We start from the raw sequence: 23719 nt of genomic DNA on the forward strand, positions 1-23719 counted from the left end.
TGGAAATGGAAAAAAGAACACATTGACACCGGTGTGTCAGACCCACCATACTTGCTCCGGACACTGCGAGAGGGCTGTACAAGCAATGATCACACGCGCGGCACAGCGGACACACCAGGAACCGCGGTGTTGGCCGTCGAATGGCGCTAGCAGCGCAGCATTTGTGCACCGCCGCCGTCAGTGTCAGCCAGTTTGCCGTGGCATACGGAGCTCCATCGCAGTCTTTAACACTGGTAGCATGCCGCGACAGCGTGGACGTGAACCGTATGTGCAGTTGACGGACTTTGAGCGAGGGCGTATAGTGGGCATGCGGGAGGCCGGGTGGACGTACTGCCGAATTGCTCAACACGTGGGGCGTGAGGTCTCCACAGTACATCGATGTTGTCGCCAGTGGTCGGCGGAAGGTGCACGTGCCCGTCGACCTGGGACCGGACCGCAGCGACGCACGGATGCACGCCAAGACCGTAGGATCCTACGCAGTGCCGTAGGGGACCGCACCGCCACTTCCCAGCAAATTAGGGACACTGTTGCTCCTGGGGTATCGGCGAGGACCATTCGCAACCGTCTCCATGAAGCTGGGCTACGGTCCCGCACACCGTTAGGCCGTCTTCCGCTCACGCCCCAACATCGTGCAGCCCGCCTCCAGTGGTGTCGCGACAGGCGTGAATGGAGGGACGAATGGAGACGTGTCGTCTTCAGCGATGAGAGTCGCTTCTGCCTTGGTGCCAATGATGGTCGTATGCGTGTTTGGCGCCGTGCAGGTGAGCGCCACAATCAGGACTGCATACGACCGAGGCACATGGGGCCAACACCCGGCATCATGGTGTGGGGAGCGATCTCCTACACTGGCCGTACACCACTGGTGATCGTCGAGGGGACACTGAATAGTGCACGGTACATCCAAACCGTCATCGAACCCATCGTTCTACCATTCCTAGACCGGCAAGGGAACTTGCTGTTCCAACAGGACAATGCACGTCCGCATGTATCCCGTGCCACCCAACGTGCTCTAGAAGGTGTAAGTCAACTACCCTGGCCAGCAAGATCTCCGGATCTGTCCCCCATTGAGCATGTTTGGGACTGGATGAAGCGTCGTCTCGCGCGGTCTGCACGTCCAGCACGAACGCTGGTCCAACTGAGGCGCCAGGTGGAAATGGCATGGCAAGCCGTTCCACAGGACTACATCCAGCATCTCTACGATCGTCTCCATGGGAGAATAGCAGCCTGCATTGCTGCGAAAGGTGGATATACACTGTGCTAGTGCCGACATTGTGCATGCTCTGTTGCCTGTGTCTATGTGCCTGTGGTTCTGTCAGTGTGATCACGTGATGTATCTGACCCCAGGAATGTGTCAATAAAGTTTCCCCTTCCTGGGACAATGAATTCACGGTGTTCTTATTTCAATTTCCAGGAGTGTAATTGCTGCTACAGTCTGACACCGATCGATGTCTCCTTTTGACACCTTTGCTTGTGGAATGAATCTCAGTATCTATAGCGTGTATAATTTTCCATGTAAAAAACCTCTCTCATACCCTTGTGGTTATCAATGTGCTGAATCTATATGTTCTTCACGATAGTACACACAGCCATCCTCTCCAGTCGTGCCACAACATAAACCATAGTAACTTTACAATGCAATATACACACATTTCACACAACGTAAGCCACAGTAACTTTATAATACAATATACACACATTTTATTTTGCAAGATCCATAGGGACTGACTAAATCCAGGTTGTAATTTTACTGTAGCAGACAAGTTCGAGAAAGGTGACTCATTGCAAGATATGAGAGTGCCAGAAATATGATTGAGTAGTGGTTGTAATCATTAAAGGAATTGTCAATAGGATCCAACGCAAGCATGTAGTTGAATGGAAAGACCTGATTCCAAATCATGGACATCATTTCTAGAGGACAGCGTAACACTAGAGATTTGAGAAGATAGTGTACTTTTTCTTACGACCGCAATCAGCACGTCAATTACTACTACTGTTTGTGTTCCTTCTCAATCAGTCATCGCCTGTAACTCGGTGGATATGTCGTGGAACCTCTGATATGGTATCGAAACAGAATGCGCTACAAATACTATAGAATTATCTACCTGAGGTGGTGTGAGGGAGTCGCAAATACCGCTTATATACCACGTTCCTTAGCCGAATCACTTTCAAAATGCAGTAATTTTATTACGAGACTGCATCATGGGCTATTTGTTGGTCTGATAACACACATTCCTATGATCACCGTCAGAGTCCAGAAAAAAAGCCACCTCAATCAGAGGTAATATCGCACCTCAATTTGTAAAGCAGGTATATCTTTTTACATGGATACTTTTGTGCAGCTGTAGAATTAAGACCGCTTGTGACAGTAACATACAGTAGTTGTTGCGATCGGGTTTTTTTAACATCTGGCCGATTACGTCTCTCTTTCTAAGGCACAGTGGAAGAACTCGCAAGAAAAATCTAGGAGACATGTCCACCTATCGTTGATTTTCGGTCAGTATTATTTTGCATCGTGTGGTATCATCTATTGATGAAATATTATACTCAGTAGTAGTAGGGAGTGCGTGATACATTCGCATTTGAGCATCAGGCTTATAATGTATGTGCTTGTTTTCCGACATGTGTAAACGAGATGGCTATGGAAGGTTCAGATATTTCCATTTCCAGAACCACAGCCTTCAGCAGGGTTTATTTCCAATACTTTGCTTATTGTCGAATGCCGTTCAATTGAGACTGCAATCGTAACATTTAGTTGTAAGTATAATGATAAAACATATATGTAACCAGTTTTCAAGAATGATTCCGTGTATGCATGGACTGTGGTGGGAATGATTCATGTTTCGCGTTAGCGGCAGCAGCCATCCGAATTCAGAGGGCTGTTGGAGAGTAGAAATGTATCTGAGTTAACTTTGCCGTCGTCTAGACAACCGTATAGCGAACTAATACTTAGTATATGTTGGGCAGCTTTCGTGATCGAGTGGAAATTTGAGAAAATTGTGTTGGAGGTGCGTTTGTGATGGACTGTTATTCCCTCCCATTTAAATTGTTCGGTTGACTGCTTTTGCACATTTCGCGCCTTTATTTGATAGAGAGAAGATCGATTGTGCAGTGTGCATCTAGCAAATGGAAGACACATTTGCCTGTTCTCTAGACATGGGAAAGACCTTAGTTGGCTTGTAAATTATAGGGATGATTTGGAATCTGTTACATCACCGACATAGATATTTGAGAGTGGAAATATCAGTTTCCTCTATTTGTTTCTAGTTACTCAGTGGTTTACAGCATGCTGCACCTCTTTTAAGTTTGGGGTTTGTAGAGGAGTTATTTCCAGTCTATATCTTGGGAATTATGTTGCGCTAGCGATCGGTAGGATACTGCCTAGTGCTTGATATCGAAAGCACCACGAAAATGGTATAATATTATGGCGAACCAGGCGCAAATACGTGTGTTCTTGTAATCCCTGAGTCTGGAAATGTGCATAGAAAAGCGAGCAAGCAAGGAAGCAGGTTTGCAGCAGTAACAGTAATGCGTTTGTGCCAAGGGGAAACGATCTCGAATTTGTAGAACAGTTCAGGCAGTGACTTCGGTCCGCTGAGGGTTCTCTGATGTAAAAGAGATGATTTTGTATGGCGGAGGATATGAATTGCATGTTTACTGCATCGTCACAGTCCACGGTGATATATTGTTATGTTGGAGATCCATTTCACTCTCCAATATTCAAGCTCCTGTCCTCAGTGGGAGAGCAGTGTAATTGAGTAAGAGTCTTTCTGTATTTGATGATGGCATGGTGCGTAGTTTAGTTGTCAGTGCAGTATGGTGATCAGTGTAAATTAGTTTACTGTCGCTGTATGTCACGTCTGTAGAAAGAAAGAAATGGCTGACAGTGCTTCCCTAGGAATGGGGAGCATCGTGACATATAGCCGGTGTAAGTGTAGGCATACCATAATTTTTTGAGTGCTGTACAGATATAAAAGATAACTGCTCTGTTTATGTAAAATGTGTATATGTTGTATTGTAAAGTTACTGTTGCTTATACTGTGTTAAATGTGTGTATATTGCATTGTAAAGTTACTATGGTTTATGTTGTGGCATGACTAGAGAAGATGACTGTGTGTTCTACCATGAGGGACGTGTAGATTCGGCACATCAATAACCGCGAGGGTATGAGACAGATTTTTTACGTGGAAAATTATACACGCTATAGATACTGAGATTCATTCCAGAAGCACAGGCATCAAGAGGAGACATTACCTGCACATCATTCGGTGTCAGACTGTAGCAGCAATCATAATATTTAACTATAGTTACACTGGTAAATATCTTCCCAGCTTCCAGTATTCTTGTGAGTCTCGTATGTATTTGATGATCTGTAGACAACTTTGTGGGCTTAACTGTCAATGCACTTTAGCGATCTGTGCAAAATATTTTTACGTCTGAAAGTCCCATCTGCAGAAAGAAAGAAAAGGTGGATGGTGATTTGATACCGACGGCATCAGTAATTTGGTGGGTAAGTTCGATAGGATCCAGTCATGCTCGATTCATTCATCTCCTTTGACCTGGGATATAGGAGCCTCTACATAGCTGCGGGAATGTTTGTATGTGTTGAAAGCAGGAAGGGTAACACGTGATGGACTGGGTACCACGTTAGGTGCACGAGGAAAACTGCATTCGACGTTATTCTGCTTTATTTTGCAAACATTTTCTGTTAGGGCAAGAATTTTCACGCATACAAGCTGAGACACCAAGAAAGCGAGTGCTAGCTGTTTCTGGGACACTATACAATTTCCATGAGGTCGACTCAGTTCTCATTTTTTACATAGTCACATGACATGAGTATAAGATTGAGAACCTTGTTAGATGTGCTTGCTAAGGTTTGTAGCTATGTGCATGCGCTTCGCGGCATTGCGTCAGTTATTCTGGGCAGTTAAGCAGGTTTAGACGCATGTCTCATGTCACGCTAGGAACAATATGCCCTGTGGTACTCTGTCATCAACGGTAAAGACACATGTTGCCCAGAGGCGTCTCGCATAAGGGATGCCGCTGCCTCATGCGTGCGAGACCTTAACAGGTGTCTGTGTATGGTTTGACAGCTATTGGCTGCATCACTTTGTGGGAGCTGCCGCGAACCTCCTGTGCAGTCCAGTATACTGGGTGTGGGGGGCGGTGCTTATGTGCGTCGATTGCATGTCTGTTGTATTATTTTGTGAGCAGGTCTGTAAGTTGTGCTATACATTATTTGTACAGTTTACAAGTATTGAGTTTGTCTACACACCACTGTGCTGCATTATTTAGGAGGAGTCTGCATGCCTGCACCGAAATTATTTCGGTAAATTAGGAGTTTTCTGTGCGTCTGGAGAGCGGTATTTAAAAGTAGTTTACAGGTCTGCAGACTATATATTGTGACCCCATACACGTCAGGGCCAGTGTTCCAAAATAATTCTCCCCCTAGCAGCCCAGTGCAGGCTGTTATTTTCGCGCCATTTTTCCCCTCAAACCACCATCGTGGATTACATCACAAAACGGCTGACAACAGTCTCTGGTAGTGGTACAGTGTACTAGGTTCGTACTTTGTGGTGAACACACTGTTTGCCGCCATCTTGGATAAGGGTACTTGCATAATCAGCTGACATCACAGTGGCCATCTTAGATTACGTTACAGAACGCTGGACAGCACCCTCTGGTGGTGGTACTGTGTACTAGGACTGGACCTTGTGGTGAACACACTGTTTGCTGCCATCTTGGATAATGGTACTTGTGTCACCAGCTGATGTCACAGTGGCCATCTTGGATTCCATCATGGAGTGGACGACAGTGCTCTCTGGTGGTGGTTGTGAGTACTAGATCAGTTCGGCTTTGGACCTCGTGGTGAGCACACAGACTGGATGGTGGTAGTGGCTCAAGTTGTTCAAATAAGGATTGGTGCATGATATCAACAGCTGACGATTGGCAAGCATATTTGTAGAGTGTTTTAGTGGTTTGCATGTCTGTATACTGTGTGGTGTGATCCCAAGTATATCAGAGCGTGTGTTCTGTATCACTGTGATAAATATGCTCCACCCCTATATAAACTGTTCCAAAATAAATAAAGTACACCCCTTCCTCTCTCCACCAGCCCAGTGCAAGCTGTGTCTTGTTCCCACCAATACCTAGGAAGTGATGGCTGTCAGGTGACTTAGGTTAGTGGAGGTGAGCTTTCTTTCCTGCAGTTTTCTTATGTTGGTAGAGAAACCCCAAGTGACCTTTCTTTACTGCCAAAATTCAAACTTGGCGCCAGTTCCTAGGAGGAGGTGGCGGTCGGGTGACTTAGGTTAGTGGAGGTAGTCCAAGTGTCCTTTCTTCCTCGCCATTTTCTTAGCCTAGTAGCTATTCGCAAATTTACCTTTCTTTACCACCAAAATTCAAAATTGACGCCAGTTCCTAGGAAGAGGTGGCGGTCGGATGACTTAGGTTAGTGGAGGTAGCCCAAGTGATCTATCTTGCCACGATTTTCTTAGGTTAGTATAGATAACCGTGGTGTGATGCATTATCCTGTTGGAATTTCAACTTGCCGTCATTTTTCTGGTGGAAGGGAGGGGAGGGGGCGTGGCACTTTCCCACCAAAAGCCGCCACCTTCGATAGCGGTACTTGTGTCATCAACTGACGTCATGGCCGCCATCTTGACTGATGTCATGCGCTTTTGCCAAGTCTGCACATAACCATCGTGAATGACATCATCGACACCATCTTGGTTACATCTGGCAACAATGCAAAGTATGCCAGAACGACCGTTGCCCCAATACTAGCTCATCACTGCACTTTGTACAAGGTCCGATTTACTCACGTCACTGCTTCCACCAATCACTACACAGACAGAGAGGGTTTCAGAACCTCAATCTGCTTTTGTATGTGCTGGATTTGGTCATTAATGGCATGTAGCAGGTTGTGCCTGTCCTCCATGATGAAGTTGGACTATGCGAACTGCAAAAAATAATTCGTCCGCAGTGGGACTAGTCTTGTACTGGACACATCAATTACTTAGGGGAAACTATGCCTAAAGGAGTGGACACAACTTTGGAAACACCAACAACAGAGCCGCATCACCATGCTTAAATATGGTGTAGGAAAATGTCTTATATTCAAAACGACTTCTATTTCTAGTCATCTTGGAATGGATAAATAAAGGTTCTATAGCGTTTCCAAGGAGATCTCATACAATTATTCCTGCAAAATAATGGCAGGATCAGGTAATGGTGAAGACGGTGACTAGCGAACACACATTCATCTCTCCAAAGTAGTAGACAACAAAGAGTCAATAATATTGAGACATGGTAACTGTGGTGGCCAGGAGAGAAACGACAATACATCCTTGTGTTCAGAAAACCAGTCCTGGATGATGCGAGTTGTGTGGACAGGGGCCCTTTCGCCTTTGAATACAGCATCACCAATGAGGAACAGACATTGTACCTTGGGATGGACACATAATCCTTGACAGTTACCCCACTTTCCATAGTACCCATAGAGTCCATGGAATACCACGATATGGCTTCCCAAATCATTCACGATTGGCTTATAAACTCGCCAAGAAGTTGGAAACAGTGTGCAATAAGACACATCTGATCGAACGATTTTCTTCCAGTGCTCCAGAATCCATGTTTTACGACTTTTTCCCACGTTTTCTTGTTATGGGCATTTAATCTCTGATGTGTGGTTTTGGAATTCCAGCGCTCCCTGCATTTCCCAGCTTATGGAGCTACCTTTATGATGTTTTGATGCTGACGGGATTTGTGAGTGCGACGCTCAGTTCTGCAGTGACTTTTGCAGCTGTCGTCCTCTTATTTTCCGTCACAAACATCTGCAATGACTATCTGTCTCGATCTCTCAACGCACACTTTCATTTATGTTGTGACTCAGTAAATGATATTTTCCGCTTTGCCTGAAAGCGTTCTAAATCTTCGGTATGGTACCTCTTGAATCACCAAAACTCCAACTACCTTGATTATGTAAAACACTCGATAAGAGTACTAACAACTTGTCCACGTTGGAAATCTGTTACCTCCGATGAAATACAAACACAACTACAAAGAACACTGTTCTGACCATGACTGATACTTGCTACATACAGAGAACGTTGCACAGGTGCCGTTCACCGTCAAATACAGCAGCTCAACCTGCAAACTTGGCTAGCATTTGCATTTATGTTCAAATATGCATTTCTAGCAGTGTTTCTATATTTTGTCCAACACTGTATGTACAAAACATGTACACTAATTGTGGATGTATTAATAACCACTTTATTTAGAACAGTAAAGCATACATGAAGAAATCACAAAGACAGTACAAAAACAAAGAACTCCTTCACAGGTCATATGTCACACTCAATTGATCGACTGTTTATTCCCACAAACGAATGAATGCACAAAGTCTGTTTTCTGTATCTATTATTGCTTTTTCTCCTATGAATGAAACAACAAAACAACCATACGTCTGTCCTCGAATAGAGCAGCATTGGCCATTTAATGAAAAGTTATGTAATGAAAATTGCTTTGTCAATTTATATTCTCATTTACATACTGTGTGTGTGTTTTAGCTCTGTTCTGTTGTAAAACTTATCTAACCTAACCTAACCTAATATCATTTTACGTTTTCAGGCATGTGGGCTCTCTTATGGAACAACAATCAATGGAAAACGAGTCAAAGTAGTCATAGAACGTTTGCAATTTGTCATGAAAACAAAGCAAAATAATAAAATAAAGACTAAGAAGACCAAAAGACACTATTCACTAGTATAAAGTGAGTGGGTACGGTGAAAATCGGTTAACTTCCGATGTTATGACACAATTCCCCCCACCAACTTCAAAATTTTCTTGCGAATAGTCATTGACGGTGACCTCCTGTTCTGTTCTGTCCCATTGCCGACGTCTGTTGATGCCGTCATTCGAAATACATTGTGGAATGCTAATGATTTGATTTTACGTGACATTCCGTTCCATCAGTTGTGAATTGGCCTCTAAGGGATCCGGGCAGGTTCGTAATCCCTATTTAAATAGTATAAATTTCATTGCTATGAAAGGTATCTCTTATTAGAAACAGATGGGAATAAAAATTTGTAAAGAATATGTCTTGTAGTTTACAAATTTCTAACCACTTGAACAGAAGAATTTCTAAAAATACTGATTAGTAAAAAAGTAATTATCATTGTAAAAATTGGACATAAAAAGGAACAGCCTACTTTTTCTATGTACGTAAGGCTCTTACTTCTTTGTGATTTATAAAACAGGAAAACCTTTGTGTTGAAACATGCAGAATAGTCAGAGTAGTGTCTCCTCTAATTTTGAACAAATTCTGGCAAGTAGAAGCTGAGGAAAAGTACACTTTATTCTTAAAAAATACAAATTATGGCAAACAGCCATTAAAGTTGATCGTGCATTCCAGCTCCATAAGATGTATTGTCTGGATCCTATTCCATGTTATCTTGCAATCCTTTTTCCTGTTCGTCTGCGTCTCTAGGCCAAGAGGATCCGTAAACATTCGAATTCACGCTGATAGCCAAGGTAGGAATGAGTATGCTGGACTAAGGGAGAAAAGCAACTTCAATGTTACTAGTTTTGTGAGACCAGGGGCATGCTTCTAGGAAGTCACCCAAGTGCTGCGGGGAGTATCAAATCAGACCTCGACGTTACTGTACTTCTGGCAGGAACAAACGATGTGGCGAGAAATGAAAGGCAAAATCTTATCTCCTCACTGAAAGACAGGCAGCAAGATCTTCGAAGTGCCAAACTTATCTGTGTTTTTTCTGTTCCAACACGGTATGATCTACCTGTATGGTCAGCCATCAATCAAGAGGTGAAGAAGGCTAACCAGGAAATGCTTAAGATGTGTAAACGCTTTAGGAATGTCACTTTCTTTGACCTCAGCAACATTGGTAGGAGGTTTCATATATTTCATGGTTTTCACCTAAATAGGTTAGGTAAAAGATCTGTCTCAGATGTTATTGTAGATATAGTAGAAAAATTTTGTCTGAATCAAGCTAAGTACCATAATGCAATAGCCTTAGAATACAATGTTAACCACCCTGTACACTCTGATAGTACTTTTGTAGTCTAACCAAGCACATTGATTTAGCAGTGAATAGTAAGGTAATTCTAATTCCTCACAAAATAACCACAGTCTCAGAATTTGCTGCCACAATGTGCAAGGGTCGAGTAGTAAATCCCTAGTATTGAATGAATTTGCCTTAGAAAATCAGTTTGATGTAATTGGTGTTAATGAGCATTGGTGTAAATATGATAAAATTTGCTTTATTCAATTTGATGACTTTAAACTGATTAGTAACTTCTGCTGGGATAAGTCTACGTTAAAAACTCTTTGCTGGGTTATAGTAGCAAGCTAGATGTGAGTTCTCTGTGTAAGGAATTTGATTTTGAGGTATCAGGAATATGTATAAATGACAAAAGGTTAGCAGTTTTATCTCTGTACAGATCCCCAGATGGTGATCCCTCTTTCTTTGTTGAAAAATTGGAGGAATTATTAGAGTTTTTTAATGGTTACAAGTGGAAAAACTATGAGATACTAATTGGGGGGGACCTAAATGCTGACTTTGATGTCACAGAAGATAAACCCAGTGTACGAGAATTTAAAAATTTACTTAGGCAATTTAACTTTGTCTACCACAATACCAAACCAACCAGAGGCTTGGCCTGTCTTGATAACATCCTAACAAACTACTTAAGATCAAATTTTTCATGTGGTGTAGTCAACTTTCCATTTTCTGATAATGATGGTGTATTTCTCACTTTTTAAAATTCTTTTGTAACTCACAATACATCTCATAAGTCCAAATTAGTTGTAACAAGACCTGTAAATGACACAAAATTGTTTAATTTTAGATCCCAGCTTAGTTCCTTCAATTGGTTTGATATGTTTGCTAAAATAGAACATTTGTCAGCTGATTGTGTTTTTGAGATTTTTTTTTCAATATCCAATACTTTGTTTCAAATAACTTTTAGCAAAGAAAATGTAAAATTAAAGTGACCGCCAGTGAATCTAAAACTAAAAAAAGAAATAAAGAGTGGTTTACTCTCAAATTAGCCAATTTAAAGAATAAAGTTATGTTATTTTTCGATCTAAATATGAAGATTAATACTCAGCAATCCAAATTTATTCTTACAGAAGCTAAGAAAAAATATAGGGCAGCTATTATTGAAGCAAAAAAACAACGTAACACTATAAGTATCGAGGCATCAAAAAATAAATGAAGAAAAGCTTGGAATACAATAAACTCAGTCGCCAAAAATAACAAACCAAAAGAGGTAGCTTCAAATGGTTCAAATGGCTCTGAGCACTATGGGACTCAACTGCTGAGGTCATTAGTCCCCTAGAACTTAGAACTAGTTAAACCTAACTAACCTAAGGACATCACAAACATCCATGCCGAGGCAGGATTCGAACCTGCGACCGTAGCGGTCTTGCGGTTCCAGACTGCAGCGCCTTTAACCGCACGGCCACTTCGGCCGGCAAGAGGTAGCTGTCTCAGCAAATGATTTTAACAATTTGTGTATACAGTCAGTTAGGGATATTCAGAAAAATATCATTAAACCCGCAAAAACTGCTGCTCAAATGATGGAAAATTGTAATTTGGGATTTAGGCATGACAGACATAAGATCTTGGGTTGTCGGGTGTTCTGCCGGATATCAGCGTCGTACTTGCACGATATTTTGGTCACGTAGCTCGTAACCTTCATCAGGTGCGACCTGAGGCTGCTCCTCGAGTGCCATTGGCCTTCCCCCTCCACCAACAGCTGCAGGCGCTTTCTCTGTGGTCCGCGCCCATTCCCTGCGACTTGCTGAAGCGTTGCTGCTCCGTTTTCCGTCTGCTGCGGCTCTGGATGTTCCCTCTGCGGTCCGCGCCCACCAGTCCCACTTCTGGGTGTTCTTGAACATCTTAACTCACGCCACCCTAATATCGAGTTCAGCATGGAACTGGAGAAGAATGGCCAGCTGCCATTTCTGGATGTACTAGTCCAGAGGATAGCAGATGGATCAATTGGGCACAGTGTGTACCGAAAACCAACACACACTGATTTATATCTGCAGGCCAGCAGCTGTCACCACCCTGCACAGAAGAATGGGGTTCTGAAGACTTTGGTCCACAGAGCACGGGCCCTGTCAGACCAAGAGAATCTACCTATAGAGATAGAACGTCTCAAAACAGTTTTCTCCAAGAATGGATACATGGACAGACAAATTGAGAGGGCACTCCAACCAGCCACTATACCACAGGTTCCTGAAGAAGACCAAGGTGAAGCAAAGAAGGTGGCATATCTGCCCTATGCTGGTTCTATTTCTGCCAGAATCAGTAGGATCCTCCGTAAACGCAATATCAAGTGTGTTTTCTGTCCATCCAACAAGATCGGGGGACTGCTGGGGAGTGTCAAAGACGACCTGGGGTTACGAAAACCAGGGATTTACAATATACCTTGTCAATGTGGCATGTCCTACATTGGCCAGACGATAAGAACTCTGGAGATCAGGTGCAAAGAACACCAGAGGCACCCTAGATTAAGACAGGTGACTAAGTCAGCCATTGCTGAACACTGTCTAGAACTAGATCATGCCATGAAGTATGAGGATACCAAGATTCTAGCACAAACACCCAGATTTTGGGACAGAAATTAAAATGGCTGACGATCTTATGAACCGTAACATAGGGTACCAGCTAAGCAGAGCCTGGGATCCGGCTCTGGAATTGTTAAAGGAGCAACGGGGCCAGCTGCAACACTACACAAACAGGAGAACCAGAGACATGGAGATGGAAAACGAGCACCTGACGGACTGCCAGGCGCACCAGACCGAAGATGGAACACCCAGAAGTGGGACTGGTGGGCGCGGAGCACAGAGGGAACATCCAGAGCCGCAGCGGACGAAAAACGGAGCGGCAACGCTCCAACAGGTCGTGGTGAGCGGGCGCGGACCGCAGGGGGAACGCTTGATACCCCAGACCGTAGATGAAACCCCCAGGAGCGGGTTTGGTGGGCGCGGACCGCAGAGGGAACACCTAGAACCGCAGCGGACGGAAAACGGAGCAGCAACGCTCCAGCAGGTCGCAGGGAATGGGCGCGGACCACAGAGGAAGCGCCTGCAGCTGTTGGGTGAGGGGGAAGGCCATAGGCATAAATACTGGACCAGGTCCACTCGAGGAGCAGCCTCAGGTCGCACCTGATGAAGGTTACGAGCTACGTGACCGAAATATTGTGCAAGTACGACGCTGATATCCGGCAGAACACCTGACAACCCAAGGTGTCATTAGATCGCCGGGAAAGCCTGAAGAGTTACATCAGAAGTCTCTACGGGGAGGAGATGTGTCAGAATATCAAGAAGCTGGACAAGCTTCAGCAAAAGAAAGGGAAGGTGCTGAGTTCTCTCAGTTTTTTGCTGAGGTGTCGAGATGGAGATGTGGTACCAGTGTTTGCCAGAATTAAACATCACATGAACTCCAGAGCGGCGAACATGATAAAACGCAGAGCCAGCATGGCACTGGTGAGAGAGAGGATTCGAGATATGCGCCACAGGTTAGATGTTGTGGCCAGGGAGCTGTTACACATTCATCTGTACATGGCAGCCTCCTTAACAAGAGAAGATTGGGATTGGGTACACCGTGCCTCCTTGTCTTTAGCTGAGTGTGCTAGGAGGAATGCCTCATCTTGCCAGTCTGCAAAGTTTGACCGCATGAGTAAGAAAGCACAGCAGATGGAAGAGACACACACTGTGACGAATCTGAGTGGCATACAGTTTGATGATATAACCTTAAAGGTACTCAGCAAGGGTCTCAACTTTGCTACGACCTCTAGAAACGTACCCATTTCAGGTTATGTCAGTGCAGTAGAGCAAGTTGCAGCCACACTTCCACCTAATGTGGCAGGGGAAGTCCGCCGAGAGACCTGCAGGGCCCTCACCAAGGCCAGGCCGCCGAAATCGAACATCACAACCGAGGAGAGGCTTGCACTCAAGAAACTCTGGGAAGACAACAGCATTGTGGTACTGCCAGCAGACAAAGGGAACTCCACTGTCATCTTGCAGCGGGTGGATTATGATGAGAAATTACGCCAACTTCTGGAGGACCCTGCATACAGAATTCTGGAGTGTGACCCCACGGACAAGTTGGCCAAGAACACTAGTGCTCTCTTGAAGGAAACAGGGATGCCCGATAAGATCATCAGACAACTACGGGAAAAAGCGCCAGTGCCACCTAGACTGTATGGTTTGCCTAAAATACACAAGGAGGGCGTGCCCCTACGTCCAATTGTCAGTAATATTGGGGCACCTATGTACACGACAGCCAAGTACTTGAAAGGTCTCCTGTCTCCATATGTGGGGAAATGTATTCACCACATCCGCAACTCAGAAGATTTCCTGCAACGCCTCAAGCAACTGCACATCACAGATTAGTTTTGATGTGGTATCGCTGTTCACCAGGGTCCCACTGAAGGACTCACTAGAACTGATTGCAGAGAAATTTGACGGTGCTCTGTTGGACCTGTTCAGTCATACACTGACATCCACGTATTTCCTGTACAGAAACCAATATTACGAGCAAACTGAAGGTGTAGCTATGGGCAGCCCACTGTCCCCTGTGGTTGCCAACATGTTTATGGAGAGTTTTGAGGAGAGGACATTGGAGACAGCCACATTTAAACCCACATGCTTCTTTAGGTATGTGGAGGACACCTTCGTGATCTGGCCCATGGGATGGACAGGCTCAATGAGTTTCTTGAACATCTCAACTCATGCCACCCTAATATCGAGTTCACCATGGAACTGGAGAAGAATGGCCAGCTGCCATTTCTGGATGTACTAGTCCAGAGGAAAGCAGATGGATCAATTGGCCACAGTGTGTACCGAAAACCAACACACACTGATTTATATCTGCAGGCCAGCAGCTGTCACCACCCTGCACAGAAGAATGGGGTTCTGAAGACTTTGGTCCACAGAGCACGGGCCCTGTCAGACCAAGAGAATCTACCTATAGAGATAGAACGTCTCAAAACAGTGTTCTCCAAGAATGGATACACGGACAGACAAATTGAGAGGGCACTCCAACCAGCCATTATACCACAGGTTCCTGAAGAAGACCAAGATGAAGCAAAGAAGGTGGCATATCGGCCCTATGCTGGCTCTATTTCTGCCAGAATCAGTAGGATCCTCCGTAAACACAATATCAAGTGTGTTTTCTGTCCATCCAACAAGATCGGGGGACTGCTGGGGAGTGTCAAAGACGACCTGGGGTTACGAAAACCAGGGATTTACAATATACCTTGTCAATGTGGCATGTCCTACATTGGCCAGACGACAAGAACTGTGGAGATCAGGTGCAAAGAACACCAGAGGCACACTAGATAAGACAGGTGACTAAGTCAGCCATTGCTGAACACTGTCTAGAACTAGATCAGCCATGAAGTATGACGATACCAAGATTCTAGCACAAACACCCAGATTTTGGGACAGTGTTATAAGAGAATCGATAGCAATTAAAATGGCTGACGATCTTATGAACCGTGACACAGGGTACCAGCTAAGCAGAGCTTGGGATCCGGCTCTGGAATTGTTAAAGGAGCAACGGGGCCAGCTGCAACACTACACAAACAGAAGAACCAGAGACATGGAGATGGAAAACGAGCCCCTGACGGACTGCCAGGCGCACCAGACCGAAGATGGAACACCCAGAAGTGGGACTGGTGGGCGCGGACCGCAGAGGAGACATCCAGAGCCGCAGCGGACGAAAAACGGAACGGCAACGCTCCAACAGGTCGTGGTGAGCGGGCGCGGACCGCAGGGGAAACGCTTGGTACCCAGGAGCGGGTTTGGTGAGCGCGGACCACAGAGGGAACACCTAGAACCGCAGCGGACGGAAAACGGAGCAGCAACGCTCCAGCAGGTCGCAGGGAATGGGCTCGGACCACAGAGGAAACGCCTGCAGCCGTTGGTGGAGGGGGAAGGCCATAGGCATAAATACTGGACCAGGTCCACTCGAGGAGGAGTCTCAGGTCGCACCTGATGAAGGTTACGAGCTACGTGACCGAAATATCGTGCAAGTGCGATGCTGATATCCGGCAGAACACCCAACAACCCAAGATGTCATTATATCGCCGGGATAGCCTGAAGAGGTACATCACAGACATAATTTTGTGCTCTCTGAAGTGACGCAGCGGGAGGTTTTAAATATTGTAAATAAGTTTAAGTGTTCAAGCAGTGCCGATATATACGGCATGTCCTGTAAGATACTGAAAAATGTTATTGAATGCATTGTCGGCCCTCTAACTTATGTTATAAATGTCTGACACAGGGAATTTTCCCCAATGTTCTGAAGTTACGCAGAGTTGTTCCTGTGTATAACAATGGAGATGGAAGATGTCCATCTAGTTACCGCCCCATATCCCTCACTCCTGTTTTTTCTAAAGTATTAGAAAATGTTACGTATAACCAAATGTGTAGCTTTCTAGATAATAATTCTATTATTTCCAATGAGCAATTTGGTTTTAGGAAAAACAGATTGACCACTCATGCTATTGATTCGCTTGTTAAAAAGGTTCTCCAGATAACCAAAGATAAGGAGTTTGCTCTGGTCACCCTTTGTGATGTGAGTAAAGCATCTGATTGTGTGAATCACAAGTTACTTCTGCATAAATTAGAGATTGTAGGTTTTTAAAACAGTGGTTTGTGTACTCTTAGTTCTTTTTTGGAGCACCATAAACAGATTGTTTGTATTAATGAAGATAGATCTAATGTAGTCGATATCCTGTGTGGTGTGCCTCAGGGCTCGGTGCTTGGCCCACTGCTTTTTCTGATTATTATTAATGATTTACCATCTAATGTAAGTTCCCATTCAGTCTTATATGCTGACGATACAACCTTTAACAATGAGCCTGACATTGAATTGTTAAAAAAATAACAGAAAATACCATCATTGAAGCATCAAAACGGTTCAGAGCACACGGTTTTTTATTAAATGAAAATAAAACACAGTTCATGTTTTTCAGCTTGAGAGATAACTTATTTCTGAATGTTTCAAATAATGTTGAATTTCTTGGTATATATTTAGATAGTAAACTTAATTGGAATTACCATATTAACTATATATCTGCTAGGCTTTCTAGAGTAATCTATTTGTTGAGAAGGTTAAAAGATAATGTATCAGATCAGTCTATTACATCAGCGTATTTTGCCTTCTTTCAGAGCATTATTTCTTATGGTTTACTATTATGGGGAAACTGTAGCCATGTACATGATAGTCTTCTACTGCAAAAAAGTTGTAAGAATTATCACTGATCCTGGTAGACTAGATTCCTGCAAGCCATTGTTTGTAAAACTTAAAGTTATGACTGTTATTAATCTCTATATAAATACTGTTGTTCTACATACCGTGAACAATTTATCAAACCTGCAATTAAGAGAAAATATACATTCGTATAATATGAGAAACAGGAAACACATTGATGTGCCTTTTCAATGTTTAACTAAGTCTTTAAAAAGCTATCATGTAATAAGTTCCAAATGTTGAAATAAATTTTCTCTTCGTAAATTCGATTGTCCTATTGAAAAGATCAAGCCAAAACTGACTGAGTGGCTGGTCGAGCATACTTTTTATTCCCTTGATGAATTTCTTGATTGCAGTCAAAAACAAATAATATTATAAACTTTGGCTGCTCCCAAAATTAATATTAATTATTTCATCAGCAGTTCTAGTTGTCTATTTGTTAGTAGCTAGTAATAAGCATTAATCTGTTTTTCTCTGCACATTTGCAAAGGGCAGTTATTATAATGTGATGTAATATTTCTTTGTATATAATATGTTTTCCTGTCTTGGTATTCAGTATTCTGACTTTTTCCTGTATTTTGTACTGGTATACTCTGATTGATTTGGTTGTACTACCTCACTTTATATATTGTATCTCCTGTCTATTGACTATTTAGAAACTACTGTAATATTGTACTTATAACTCCTGCATATAATATTGTTTATATTTTGTAATTTGACATTGTCTATTGCTTCTGTAAATTTAACGACAATAAAATCTTATTATTATTATTATTATTATTTCCCCTTGTTTCAAATTCTCTAACAGCTCTCTCTGATGCCTACCTCTTTCTTTATCTAAATTTAACCAGCAGTTTGCATCCAACTCTTCAGGACTTCACACCGAGCCCCATTTCCTTCACTGAACGTTGACACTCCACCAAAGGCACCAAAATGCAGTGTACTAATTGACTCAAACAGTGTCTTTGGACTTATGTCCAGATTACACTGTTGATGGAATCGTTAGGATCCTGTGTGCAGCCAGGAAGACATGTCTTACATCTGACAAATTTCTGAAAGTTTCTTTCAAGACCTGCACTATGTCAAAAGATATAGGTGGTTTGTGAATGAATTTCTCACAGTTTTCTGGTTCTCTATTGTATTTGCACCATGAATCTCTTCCTGGAGGGCACAGGACATGAATGGGTTTATTGTCTGTTGAAGAGAGGTAAAACAAAGCTGCTCATACAGCTTTCCTCTTACGCGATATATGCACTTCAGTTCAGCGATAGTTATATTTTCTCCATATGGCTTCTCTTCCTCAACTGTTTTGAAAGCTTTTGAATCTCCACCTCCTAAATAACTGACGAATCCTACCTTCTTTAGCTGTCCAGAATCATGGAAAACGCTCATGGCGAGACAGTGCTTTGTTTACATGGATGAATAAACCACAAATAAGGCAATAGTACATATGTATTGTAGAATTATGGAACACGTTTCATGCTCACGTATTATGACGATAAAAATCAACATGAATTCCGCATATAGAGATCTTGCAAAAAAACTCGGCTTGCTCTGTTCCTCCATGAGATCCAGAGTGCTGTAAACGTCGGCGCTCAGGTTGCTGCCCTGTTCAGGGAGGCATTTGACACTCTACCGCACTGCTGTTTAGTGAAAAATACAAGCTTGCTTAGTATCGGGCCAGATTCTCGTCTCGATTCAAGACTTTCTTGCAGATAGATCTGCAAGTAGTTCTCATGGCAGAGGTGTAGGCCAGCAGTTGCAGGAAGTGCTGGGGAGTGAGTACCAGGTCACCAGCATTGTGAAGCCTAATGCAGGATTGGCTTAGGTGACTGTTAACATAGGAGGGTTATGTAAGCATTTTACTAAAGAGGATCAGGTAGTGGTCGTGGGTAGGGCTGGTAATAGTATTGATAGGGATGGGGAGTATGACATAGATGGTGACCTGGAAAAGATAGCCACCCAGACTGGCAACACGAATGTGCATTTTGTGGTACTGTTTCAGCGTCACGATCGGCCTCATATTAATACAGCCGTCAGGCATAATAACATGAGACTTGGGGGTGCGCTGATGACAGAAAGCATGGGTCACATTTCAGTGGTGTCGGTGGAGTCTATCAGCAGGACGGGTTTCACTAGACATGGTCTGCACCTCGACAGGTATGAGAAGGGGAGGTTGGCAAAGCTTATAGGTGACAGCATAGGTGGGGTTGGTGGGATCACTCATGGGAAAATTCCTGCAGTAGTGGGTGTTAGAGCTGCACCTTTTTTAGATTGAAGTCAGCTGATAGGTATTCCTGCTTAAGGGAAGTCTCTCTAACAAAGGAACCACTTTTGACAAAGTTTAGGTATCCGAGTAATGAGGGAATTAGTATATTTCATCAAAATATACAAGGTATTAGAGATAAAGTTAATGAACTGCTTATAGATGTTGACTCTGAAATTATTGGTATATCTGAACACTTCTTAAATAAGGAGATAATTCAGAGGCTCCCTTTGCCAGGATACAGGTTGGCTGGCAGCTTTTCGAGGAGCTCTTTGCGGTGTGGGGGAGTAGCCATGTATGTGAAAAACGGCATCCCATTTGAGTCAATTGATATTTCAAAGTACTGCACTGAAAAGGTGTTTGAATGTTGTGCAGGTGTGGTTAAATTTAATGGAGCTAAACTTCTAACTGTTGTTATTTATAAATCCCCAGACACCAATTTCACAACATTTTTGCTAAAGCTAGAGGAGGTTCTTGGTTCACTTTATAGGAAATACAAAAAGTTAGTTATATGTGGCGACTTTAATATTAATTGTATAAGTGATTGTGCAAGGAAGAGGATGCTGGTAGACCTTCTTAATTCATATAATCATATGCAAACCGTATTCTTTCCAATGAGAGTGCAAGGGAACAGTAGAACAACCATAGACAACATTTTTCTTCATTCCTCATTACTAGAAGGGCATTCTGTTAGCAAAAAGGTGAATGGCCTTTCAGATCATGGTGCACAAACTTTAACTGTAGAAGATTTTTGTGCTGCAAAACGTGTTAAATATAGTCATCAGCTGTTTAGTAAAGCTGATCCAGTTGCTGTAGAGACCTTTGTAAACCTTATCAAGGAACAAGAGTGACCAGAAGTTTATAGTGCTGATACAGTAGATAAATATAATGCTTTTCTCAAGACTTTTCTCGTACTCTTTGAAAGTTGTTTTCCGTTAGAACGTTCAAAACAGGGTACTAGTACAAACAGGCAGCCTGGGTGGCTGACTAAAGGGATAAGAATATCTTGTAGAACAAAGTGGCAATTATATCAAAACGTTAGAAACAGTCAAAATCTAAACCATATGGTCAGTCGAAAAGGAAGTGGCTAGTCTGCAGAGGCAGGTTGAGGATATAGAATCAGTGCATAGTGGGAATGTCCATGTTACTGATAAGACGCATATATGTACAGTATTTAATAATCACTTTCTGAATATAGCAGGTGAACTAAATAGAAACCTAGGCCCAATGGGGAATCATATAGCGCTCTTAGAAAAAAGTGTTCCGAGACTGTTACCTGAAATGCTCCTCCATGGTACTGACAAGAGGGAGATTGAGTTAATAATTAAATCACTGAAGACCAAGAACTCTCATGGATATGACAGGGTATCTAGCAGAATACTGAGGTACTGTTCTATGTATGTTAGCCTAGTACTTAGCCATATCTGTAACTTTTCCTTTAGGAGTGGTCGGTTTCCTGACCAATTAAAGTACTCGGTAGTGAAGCCACTTTATAAAAAAGGGAGACATTGATAATGTTGACAATTTTAGACCTATTTCTATACCATCAGTGTTTGCTAAAGTTATCGATAAGGTTATATATACAAGGTTACTGGAGCATTTAAATTCACATAATTTGCTGTCAAATGTTCAGTTCCTACCCCCATGAACCATGGACCTCGCCGTTGGTGGCGAGGCTTGCATGCCTCAGCGATACAGATGGGCATACCGCAGGTGCAACCACAATGGAGGGGTATCTGTTGAGAGGCCAGACAAACGTGTGGTTCCTGAAGGGGGGCAGCAGCCTTTTCAGTAGTTGCAGGGGCAACAGTCTGGATGATGGATCTGGCCTTGCAACACTAACCAAAACAGTCTTCCTATGCTGGTACTGTGAACGGCTGAAAGCAAGGGGAAACTACAGGCATAATTTTTCCCGAGTGCATGCAGCTTTACTGTATGGTTAAATGATGATGGCGTCCTATTGGGTAAAATATTCCGGAGGTAAACTAGTCACCCATTCGGACCTCCAGGCGGGGACTACTCAAGAGGACGTCGTTATCGGGAGAAAGAATATTGACATTCTACGGATCAGAGCGTGGAATGTCAGATCCCTTAATCGGGCAGGTAGGTTAGAAAATTTAAAAAGGGAAATGGATAGGTTAAAGTTAGATATAGCGGGAATTAGTGAAGTTCGGTAGCAGCAGGAACAAGACTTTTGGCCACGTGAATACAGGGTTATAAACACAAAATCAAATAGGGGTAATGCAGGAGTAGCTTTAATAGTGAATAAATAATAGGAGTGCGGGTAAGCTACTATCAACAGCATAGTGAACGCATTATTGTGGCCAAGATTGACACTAAGCCCATGCCTACTACGGTAGTACAAGTTTATGTGCCAACTAGCTCTGCAGATAAGAAATTGATGAAATGTATGATGAAATAAAAGAAATTATTCAGGTAGTGAAGGGAGACGAAAGTCTGGTAGAATTTTGCACAGAGCATAACTTAATCATAGCTAACACTTGGTTCAAGAATCATAAAAGAAGGTTGTACACATGGAAGAATCCTGGAGATACTAGAAGGTATCAGATAGATTATATAATGGTAAGACAGAGATTTAGGAACCAGGTTTTAAATTGTAGGACATTTCCACGGGCAGATGTGGACTCTGACCACAATCTATTGGTTATGAACTGTAGATTAAAACTGAACAAACTGCAAAAAGGTGGGAATTTAAGGTGATGGAACCTGGATAAACTGACTAAACCAGAGGTTGTACAGAGTTTTAGGGAGAGCATAAGGGAACAATTGACAGGAATGGGGATAAGAAATACTGCAGAAGAAGAATGGGTAGCTCTGGGGGTTAAAGTAGTGAAGGCAGCAGAGGATCAAGTAGGTAAAAAGACGGGGGCTAGTAGAAATCCTTGGGTAACAGAAGAAATATTGAATTTAATTGATGAAAGGAGAAAATATAAAAACGCAGTAAATGAAACAGGCAAAAAGGAACACAAACGTCTCAAAAATGAGATCGATAGGAAGTGCAAAACGGCTAAGCAGGGATGGCTAGAGGACAAATGTAAGGATGTAGAGGCTTATCTCATTAGGGGTAAGATAGATACTGCCTACAGGAAAATTAAAGAGACCTTTGGAGGAAAGAGAGCCACTTGTATGAATATTAAGAGCTCAGATGGAAACCCAGTTCTAAGCAAAGAAGGGAAAGCAGAAAGGTGGAAGGAGTATATAGAGGGTCTATACAAGGTCGATGTATTTGAGGACAATATTATGGAAATGGAAGAGGATGTAGATGAAGATGAAATAGGAGATACGATACTGCGTGAAGAGTTTGACAGAGCACTGAAAGACCTGAGTAAAAACAAGGCCCCAGGAGTAGACAACATTCCATTAGAACTACTGACGGCCTTGGGAGAGCCAGTCCTAACAAAACTCTACTATCTGGTGAGCAAGATGAATGAGACAGGCGAAATACCCTCAGACTTCAAGAAGAATATAATAATTCCAATCCCAAAGAAAGCAGGTGTTAACAGATGTGAAAATTACCGAACTATCAGTTTAATAAGTCACAGCTGCAAAATACTAACACGAATTTTTTACAGACGAATGGAAAAACTTGTAGAAGCTGACCTCGGGGAAGATCAGTTTGGATTCCTCAGAAATATTGGAACACGTGAGGCAATACTGACCCTACGACTTATTTTAGAAGAAAGATTAAGCAAAGGCAAACCTACGTTTCTAGCATTTGTAGACTTAGAGAAAGCTTTTGACAACGTTGACTGGAATACTCTCTTTCAAATTCTAAAGGTGGCAGGGGTAAAATACAAGGAGTGAAAGGATATTTACAATTTGTACAGAAACTGGATGGCACTTATAAGAGACGAGGGGCATGAAAGGGAAGCAGCGGTTGGGAAGGGAGTGAGACAGGGTTGTAGCCTGTCCCCGATGTTATTCAATCTGTATATTGAGCAAGCAGTAAAGGAAACAAAAGAAAAATTTGGAGTAGGAATTAAAATCCATGGAGAAGAAATAAAAACTTTGAGGTTCGCCGATGACATTGTAATTCTGTCAGAGACAGCAAAGGACTTGGAAGAGCAGTTGAATGGAGTGGATAGTGTCTCGAAGGGAGGATATAAGATGAACATCAACAAAAGCAAAACGAGGATAATGG

This window comes from Schistocerca americana, chromosome 1 (genome assembly GCF_021461395.2).
Source record: "Schistocerca americana isolate TAMUIC-IGC-003095 chromosome 1, iqSchAmer2.1, whole genome shotgun sequence".
NCBI classification, from domain to species: domain Eukaryota; kingdom Metazoa; phylum Arthropoda; class Insecta; order Orthoptera; family Acrididae; genus Schistocerca; species Schistocerca americana.